The sequence below is a fragment of the Neodiprion pinetum genome, chromosome 1, assembly GCF_021155775.2.
Source record: "Neodiprion pinetum isolate iyNeoPine1 chromosome 1, iyNeoPine1.2, whole genome shotgun sequence".
Taxonomy (NCBI): Eukaryota; Metazoa; Arthropoda; class Insecta; order Hymenoptera; family Diprionidae; genus Neodiprion; species Neodiprion pinetum.
The window spans coordinates 28,255,760-28,265,793 of record NC_060232.1 but is presented as its reverse complement, the minus strand read 5'-3'; positions in this window follow the sequence as shown (position 1 = coordinate 28,265,793).

The window sequence follows — 10,034 nt, the reverse complement described above, 5'->3', positions numbered from 1 at the left end:
TCGAAATTTCAGGTTTTCGTTTTTTGGCTGTAACTTTCGATGCGTTGATCGCACCGTATTGGGACTGCGCCCAATCGATTTCTCTCGCAAAATTACGTCGGAATAGTGCCTGAAACAATTGATTCCAGCACTTTTCAAATTCGCGAAAATTTTCGCCAAAAATACAAAGGGGTTAACCTTCCTTTTTTTTTGACCAAAAAATTTTTCGTCTCAGAATTGATTCTCATGACTCTTTCCCGACCAATTGGACCCCAAGGAACTCAGAAAACGCAGCGAAAAGAGCGTGGGATCAACAGAAGAGAAATGACGAAGAAAAAAGCACCTGCTGGAAAATGTCGAAATTTCAGGTTTTCGTTTTTTGGCTGTAACTTTCGATGCGTTGATCGCAGCGTATTGGGACTGCGCCCAATCGATTTTTCTCGCAAAATTACGTCGGAATAGTGCCTGAAATAATTGATTTCAGCACTTTCCAAAATGGCGAAAATTTTCGTCAAAAATACTAAGGGGTTAACCTTGCTTTTTTTTTGACCAAAAAATTTTTCGTCTCAGAATTGATTCTCATGACTCTTTCCCGACCAATTGGACCCCAAGGAACTCAGAAAACGCAGCAAAAAGAGCGTGGGATCAACAGAAGAGAAATGACGAAGGAAATAGCACCTGCTGAAAAATGTCAAAAACACCGGGTCTCGTTTTTTGCTGTGACTTTCGATGCGTTGATCGCAGCGTATTGGGACTGCGCCCAATCGATTTCTCTCGCAAAATTACGTCGGAATAGTGCCTGAAAGAATTGATTCCAGCACTTTTCAAAATCGCGAAAATTTTCGCCAAAAATACAAAGGGGTTAACCTTCCTTTTTTTTTGACCAAAAAATTTTTCGTCTCAGAATTGATTCTCATGACTCTTTCCCGACCAATTGGACCCCAAGGAACTCAGAAAACGCAGCGAAAGGAGCGTGGGATCAACAGAAGAGAAATGACGAAGGTGAAAGCACCTGCTAAAAAATGTCGAAAATTCAGGTTTTGGTTTTTTGGCTGTAACTTTCGATGCGTTGATCGCAGCGTATTGGGACTGCGCCCAATCGATTTTTCTCGCAAAATTACGTCGGAATAGAGCCTGAAAGAATTGATTCCAGCACTTTTCAAAATCGCGAAAATTTTCGCCAAAAATACAAAGGGGTTAACCTTCCTTTTTTTTTGACCAAAAAATTTTTCGTCTTAGAATTGATTCTTATGACTCTTTTTCGACCAACTGGACCCCTAGGAACTCAGGAAACGCGGCGAAAAGAGCGTGGGATCAACAGAAGAGAAATGACGAAGGAAAAAGCACCTGCTGGAAAATGTCGAAAGTTCGGGTTTTCGTTTTTTGGCTGTAACTTTCGATGCGTTGATCGCAGCGTATTGGGACAGCGCCCAATCGATTTTTCTCGCAAAATTACGTAGGAATAGTGCCTGAAAGAATTGATTCCAGCACTTTTCAAATTCGCGAAAATTTTCGCCAAAAATACAAAGGGGTTAACCTTCCTTTTTTTTTGACCAAAAAATTTTTCGTCTCAGAATTGATTCTCATGACTCTTTCCCGACCAATTGGACCACAAGGAACTCAGAAAACGCAGCAAAAATAGCGTGGGATCAACAGAAGAGAAATGACGAAGGAAAAAGCACCTGCTGAAAAATGTCAAAAACACCGGGTCTCGTTTTTTGCTGTGACTTTCGATGCGTTGATCGCAGCGTATTGGGACTGCGCCCAATCGATTTCTCTCGCAAAAATACGTCGGAATAGTGCCTGAAAGAATTGATTCCAGCACTTTTCAAAATCGCGAAAATTTTCGCCAAAAATACAAAGGGGTTAACCTTCCTTTTTTTTTGACCAAAAAATTTTTCGTCTCAGAATTGATTCTCATGACTCTTTCCCGACCAATTGGACCCCAAGGAACTCAGAAAACGCAGCGAAAGGAGCGTGGGATCAACAGAAGAGAAATGACATAGGAAAAAGCACCTGCTGGAAAATGTCGAAAGTTCGGGTTTTCGTTTTTTGGCTGTAACTTTCGATGCGTTGATCGCAGCGTATTGGGACAGCGCCCAATCGATTTTTCTCGCAAAATTACGTCGGAATAGTGCCTGAAAGAATTGATTCCAGCACTTTTCGAAATCGCGAAAATTTTCGCCAAAAATACAAAGGGGTTAACCTTCCTTTTTTTTTGACCAAAAAATTTTTCGTCTCAGAATTGATTCTCATGGCTCTTTCCCGACCAATTGGACCCCAAGGAACTCAGAAAACGCAGCGAAAAGAGCGTGGGATCAACAGAAGAGAAATGACGAAGAAAAAAGCACCTGCTAAAAAATGTCGAAAATTCAGGTTTTCGTTTTTTGGCTGTAACTATCGATGCGTTGATCGCAACGTATTGGGACTGCGCCCAATCGATTTCTCCCGCAAAATTACGTCGGAATAGTGCCTGAAAGAATTGATTCCAGCACTTTCCAAAATCGCGAAAATTTTCGCCAAAAATACAAAGGGGTTAACCTTCCTTTTTTTTTGACCAAAAAATTTTTCGTCTCAGAATTGATTCTCATGACTCTTTCCCGACCAATTGGACCCCAAGGAACTCAGAAAACGCAGCGAAAGGAGCGTGGGATCAACAGATGAGAAATGACGAAGGAAAAAGCACCTGCTAAAAAATGTCGAATTTTCAGGTTTTCGTTTTTTGGCTGTAACTTTCGATGCGTTGATCGCACCGTATTGGGACTGCGCCCAATCGATTTCTCTCGCAAAATTACGTCGGAATAGTGCCTGAAAAAATTGATTCCAGCACTTTTCAAATTCGCGAAAATTTTCGCCAAAAATACAAAGGGGTTAACCTTCCTTTTTTTTTGACCAAAAAATTTTTCGTCTCAGAATTGATTCTCATGACTCTTTCCCGACCAATTGGACCCCAAGGAACTCAGAAAACGCAGCGAAAAGAGCGTGGGATCAACAGAAGAGAAATAACGAAGAAAAAAGGCAACTGCTAAAAAATTTCGAAAATTCAGGTTTTCGTTTTTTGGCTGTAACTATCGATGCGTTGATCGCAACGTATTGGGACTGCGCGCAATCGATTTCTCCCGCAAAATTACGTCGGAATAGTGCCTGAAAGAATTGATTCCAGCACTTTTCAAAATCGCGAAATTTTCGCCAAAAATACAAAGGGGTTAACCTTCCTTTTTTTTGACCAAAAAATTCTTCGTCTCAGAATTGATTTTTATGACTCTTTTCCGACCAATTGGACCCCAAGGAACTCAGAAAACGCAGCGAAAAGAGCGTGGGATCAACAGAAGAGAAATGACGAAGGAAAAAGCACCTGCTGGAAAATGTCGAAATTTCAGGTTTTCGTTTTTTGGCTGTAACTTTCGATGCGTTGATCGCAGCGTATTGGGACTGCGCCCAATCGATTTTTCTCGCAAAATTACGTCGGAATAGTGCCTGAAATAATTGATTTCAGCACTTTCCAAAATGGCGAAAATTTTCGCCAAAAATACTAAGGGGTTAACCTTCCTTTTTTTTTGACCAAAAAATTTTTCGTCTCAGAATTGATTCTCATGACTCTTTCCCGACCAATTGGACCCCAAGGAACTCAGAAAACGCAGCAAAAAGAGCGTGGGATCAACAGAAGAGAAATGACGAAGGAAAAAGCACCTGCTGAAAAATGTCAAAAACACCGGGTCTCGTTTTTTGCTGTGACTTTCGATGCGTTGATCGCAGCGTATTGGGACTGCGCCCAATCGATTTCTCTCGCAAAATTACGTCGGAATAGTGCCTGAAAGAATTGATTCCAGCACTTTCCAAAATCGCGAAAATTTTCGCCAAAAATACAAAGGGGTTAACCTTCCTTTTTTTTTGACCAAAAAATTTTTCGTCTCAGAATTGATTCTCATGACTCTTTCCCGACCAATTGGACCCCAAGGAACTCAGAAAACGCAGCGAAAGGAGCGTGGGATCAACAGAAGAGAAATGACGAAGGAGAAAGCACCTGCTAAAAAATGTCGAAAATTCAGGTTTTCGTTTTTTGGCTGTAACTTTCGATGCGTTGATCGCAGCGTATTGGGACTGCGCCCAATCGATTTTTCTCGCGAAATTACGTCGGAATAGTGCCTGAAAGAATTGATTACAGCACTTTTTGAAATCGCGAAAATTTTCGCCAAAAATACAAAGGGGTTAACCTTCCTTTTTTTTTGACCAAAAAATTTTTCGTCTCAGAATTGATTCTTTTGACGTTTTCCCGACCAATTGTACCCGAAGGAACTCAGAAAACGCAGCGAAAAGAGCGTGGGATCAACAGAAGAGAAATGACGAAGAAAAAAGGCACCTGCTAAAAAATGTCGAAAATTCAGGTTTTCGTTTTTTGGCTGTAACTATCGATGCGTTGATCGCAACGTATTGGGACTGCGCCCAATCGATTTCTCCCGCGAAATTACGTCGGAATAGTGCCTGAAAGAATTGATTCCAGCACTTTTCAAAATCGCGAAATTTTCGCCAAAAATACAAAGGGGTTAACCTTCCTTTTTTTTTGACCAAAAAATTCTTCGTCTCAGAATTGATTTTTATGACTCTTTTCCGACCAATTGGACCCCAAGGAACTCAGAAAACGCAGCGAATAGAGCGTGGGATCAACAGAAGAGAAATGACGAAGGAAAAAGCACCTGCTGGAAAATGTCGAAATTTCAGGTTTTCGTTTTTTGGCTGTAACTTTCGATGCGTTGATCGCAGCGTATTGGGACAGCGCCCAATCGATTTTTCTCGCAAAATTACGTCGGAATAGTGCCTGAAAGAATTGATTCCAGCACTTTTCAAAATCGCGAAAATTTTCGCCAAAAATACAAAGGGGTTAACCTTCCTTTTTTTTTGACCAAAAAATTTTTCGTCTCAGAATTGATTCTCATGGCTCTTTCCCGACCAATTGGACCCCAAGGAACTCAGAAAACGCAGCGAAAAGAGCGTGGGATCAACAGAAGAGAAATGACGAAGAAAAAAGCACCTGCTAAAAAATGTCGAAAATTCAGGTTTTCGTTTTTTGGCTGTAACTATCGATGCGTTGATCGCAACGTATTGGGACTGCGCCCAATCGATTTCTCCCGCAAAATTACGTCGGAATAGTGCCTGAAAGAATTGATTCCAGCACTTTCCAAAATCGCGAAAATTTTCGCCAAAAATACAAAGGGGTTAACCTTCCTTTTTTTTTGACCAAAAAATTTTTCGTCTCAGAATTGATTCTCATGACTCTTTCCCGACCAATTGGACCCCAAGGAACTCAGAAAACGCAGCGAAAGGAGCGTGGGATCAACAGATGAGAAATGACGAAGGAAAAAGCACCTGCTAAAAAATGTCGAATTTTCAGGTTTTCGTTTTTTGGCTGTAACTTTCGATGCGTTGATCGCAGCGTATTGGGACTGCGCCCAATCGATTTTTCTCGCGAAATTACGTCGGAATAGTGCCTGAAAGAAATGATTACAGCACTTTTTGAAATCGCGAAAATTTTCGCCAAAAATACAAAGGGGTTAACCTTCCTTTTTTTTTGACCAAAAAATTTTTCGTCTCAGAATTGATTCTTTTGACGTTTTCCCGACCAATTGTACCCGAAGGAACTCAGAAAACGCAGCGAAAAGAGCGTGGGATCAACAGAAGAGAAATGACGGAGGAAAAAGCACCTGCTGAAAATGTCGAAAATTCAGGTTTTCGTTTTTTGGCTGTAACTTTCGATGCGTTGATCGCAGCGTATTGGGACTGCGCCCAATCGATTTTTCTTGCAAAATTACGTCGAAATGGTGCCTGAAAGAATTGATTCCAGCTTTTTACAAAATCGCAAGAATTTTCGCCAAAAATACAAAGGGGTTAACCTTCCTTTTTTTTTGACCAAAAAATTTTTCGTCTTAGAATTGATTCTTATGACTCTTTTCCGACCAACTGGACCCCTAGGAACTCAGGAAACGCAGCGAAAAGAGCGTGGGATCAACAGAAGAGAAATGACGAAGGAAAACGCACCTGCTGGAAAATGTCGAAATTTCGGGTTTTCGTTTTTTGGCTGTAACTTTCGATGCGTTGATCGCAGCGTATTGGGACTGCGCCCAATCGATTTTTCTCGCAAAATTACGTCGGAATAGTGCCTGAAAGAATTGATTTCAGCACTTTTTGAAATCGCGAAAATTTTCGCCTTAAATACAAAGGGGTTAACCTTCCTTTTTTTTTGACCAAAAAATTTTTCGTCTCAGAATTGATTCTTTTGACGTTTTCCCGACCAATTGTACCCCAAGGAACTCAGAAAACGCAGCGAAAAGAGCGTGGGATCAACAAGAGAGAAATGACGAAGAAAGATGCACCTGCTGAAAAATGTCGAAATTTCAGGTTTTCGTTTTCCGGCTGTAACTTTCGATGCGTTGATCGCAGCGTATTGGGACTGCGCCCAATCGATTTTACTCGCCAAATTACGTCGGAATAGTGCCTGAAAGAATTGATTTCAGCACTTTCCAAAATCGCGAAAATTTTCGCCAAAAATACAAAGGGGTTAACCTTCCTTTTTTTTTGACCTAAAAATTTTTCGTCTCAGAATTGATTCTTTTGACGTTTTCCCGACCAATTGTACCCCAAGGAACTCAGAAAACGCAGCGAAAAGAGCGTGGGATCAACAAGAGAGAAATGACGAAGAAAGATGCACCTGCTGAAAAATGTCGAAATTTCAGGTTTTCGTTTTTTGGCTGTAACTTTCGATGCGTTGATCGCAGCGTATTGGGACTGCGCCAAATCGATTTCTCTCTCAAAATTACGTTGGAATAGTGCCTGAAAAAATTGATTCCAGCACTTTTCAAAATCTCGAATATTTTCGCTAAAAATACAAAGGGGTTAACCTTCCTTTTTTTTTGACCAAAAAATTTTTCGTCTCAGAATTGATTTTCATGACTCTTTCCCGACCAATTAGACCCCAAGGAACTCAGAAAACGCTGCGAAAGGAGCGTGGGATCAACAGAAGAGAAATGACGAAGGAAAAAGCACCTGCTAAAAAATGTCGAAAATTCAGGTTTTCGTTTTTTGGCTGTAACTTTCGATGCGTTGATCGCAGCGTATTGGGACTGCGCCCAATCGATTTTTCTCGCAAAATTACTTAGGAATAGTGCCTGAAAGAATTGATTTCAGCACTTTTCAAAATCGCGAGAATTTTCGCCAAAAATACAAAGGGGTTAACCTTTCTTTTTTTTTGACCAGAAAATTTTTCGTCTTAGAATTGATTCTTATGACTCTTTTCCGACCAACTGGACCCCAAGGAACTCAGGAAACGCAGCGAAAAGAGCGTGGGATCAACAGAAGAGAAATGACGAAGGAAAAAGCACCTGCTGGAAAATGTCGAAAGTTCGGGTTTTCGTTTTTTGGCTGTAACTTTCGATGCGTTGATCGCAGCGTATTGGGACAGCGCCCAATCGATTTTTCTCGCAAAATTACGTCGGAATAGTGCCTGAAAGAATTGATTTCAGCACTTTTTGAAATCGCGAAAATTTTCGCCAAAAATACAAAGGGGTTAACCTTCCTTTTTTTTTGACCAAAAAATTTCTCGTCTCAGAATTGATTCTCATGACTCTTTCCCGACCAATTGGACCTCAAGGAACTCAGAAAACGCAGCGAAAAGAGCGTGGGATCAACAGAAGAGAAATGACAAAGAAAAAAGCACCTGCTAAAAAATGTCGAAAATTCAGGTTTTCGTTTTTTGGCTGTAACTATCGATGCGTTGATCGCAACGTATTGGGACTGCGCCCAATCGATTTCTCCCGCAAAATTACGTCGGAATAGTGCCTGAAAGAATTGATTCCAGCACTTTCCAAAATCGCAAAAATTTTCGCCAAAAATACAAAGGGGTTAACCTTCCTTTTTTTTTGACCAAAAAATTTTTCGTCTCAGAATTGATTCTCATGACTCTTTCCCGACCAATTGGACCCCAAGGAACTCAGAAAACGCAGCGAAAGGAGCGTGGGATCAACAGAAGAGAAATGACGAAGGAAAAAGCACCTGCTAAAAAATGTCGAAAATTCAGGTTTTCGTTTTTTGGCTGTAACTTTCGATGCGTTGATCGCAGCGTATTGGGACTGCGCCCAATCGATTTTTCTCGCAAAATTACGTCGGAATAGTGCCTGAAAGAATTGATTTCAGCACTTTTTGAAATCGCGAAAATTTTCGCCTTAAATACAAAGGGGTTAACCTTCCTTTTTTTTTGACCAAAAAATTTTTCGTCTCAGAATTGATTCTTTTGACGTTTTCCCGACCAATTGTACCCCAAGGAACTCAGAAAACGCAGCGAAAAGAGCGTGGGATCAACAAGAGAGAAATGACGAAGAAAGATGCACCTGCTGAAAAATGTCGAAATTTCAGGTTTTCGTTTTCTGGCTGTAACTTTCGATGCGTTGATCGCAGCGTATTGGGACTGCGCCCAATCGATTTTACTCGCCAAATTACGTCGGAATAGTGCCTGAAATAATTGATTTCAGCACTTTCCAAAATCGCGAAAATTTTCGCCAAAAATACAAAGGGGTTAACCTTCCTTTTTTTTTGACCTAAAAATTTTTTGTCTCAGAATTGATTCTTTTGACGTTTTCCCGACCAATTGTACCCCAAGGAACTCAGAAAACGCAGCGAAAAGAGCGTGGGATCAACAAGAGAGAAATGACGAAGAAAGATGCACCTGCTGAAAAATGTCGAAATTTCAGGTTTTCGTTTTTTGGCTGTAACTTTCGATGCGTTGATCGCAGCGTATTGGGACTGCGCCAAATCGATTTCTCTCTCAAAATTACGTTGGAATAGTGCCTGAAAAAATTGATTCCAGCACTTTTCAAAATCGCGAATATTTTCGCTAAAAATACAAAGGGGTTAACCCTCCTTTTTTTTTGACCAAAAAATTTTTCGTCTCAGAATTGATTTTCATGACTCTTTCCCGACCAATTAGACCCCAAGGAACTCAGAAAACGCTGCGAAAGGAGCGTGGGATCAACAGAAGAGAAATGACGAAGGAAAAAGCACCTGCTAAAAAATGTCGAAAATTCAGGTTTTCGTTTTTTGGCTGTAACTTTCGATGCGTTGATCGCAGCGTATTGGGACTGCGCCCAATCGATTTTTCTCGCAAAATTACTTAGGAATAGTGCCTGAAAGAATTGATTTCAGCACTTTTCAAAATCGCGAGAATTTTCGCCAAAAATACAAAGGGGTTAACCTTTCTTTTTTTTTGACCAGAAAATTTTTCGTCTTAGAATTGATTCTTATGACTCTTTTCCGACCAACTGGACCCCAAGGAACTCAGGAAACGCAGCGAAAAGAGCGTGGGATCAACAGAAGAGAAATGACGAAGGAAAAAGCACCTGCTGGAAAATGTCGAAATTTCAGGTTTTCGTTTTTTGGCTGTAACTTTCGATGCGTTGATCGCAGCGTATTGGGACTGCGCTAAATCGATTCCTTTTGCAAAACTACGTCGGAATAGTGCCTCAAAGAATTGATTCCAGCACTTTTCAAAATCGCGAAAATTTTCGCCAAAAATACAAAGGGGTTAACCTTCCTTTTTTTTTGACCAAAAAATTCTTCGTCTCAGAATTGATTCTTATGACTTTTTCCCGACCAATTGGACCCCAAGGAACTCAGGAAACGCAGCGAAAAGAGCGTGGGATCAACAGAAGAGAAATGACGAAGGAAGAAGCATCTGCCGAAAAATGCCGAAAATTCAGGTTTTCGTTTTTTGGCTGTAACTTCCGGTGCGTTGATCGCAGCCTATTGCCACAGCACTCAATCGATTTCTTCCGCAAAGTCACGTCGGAATGCGCCACAATCAATTTATTCCAGCACTTTTTAAAATCGCGAAAATTTTCGCCAAAATTACAAAGGGGTCAGCCTCACCATTGGATGAAGAATATCAAGACAGTCGCCCTTATGGGCTTTGATGTGACAACCGAAAATTGCTCCATGAGATGTTATAACTGTTGATTTGAGAACTTATTGCAGAACATCAGAGAGTTTCCGATTTCGCCATGATGCTGGCT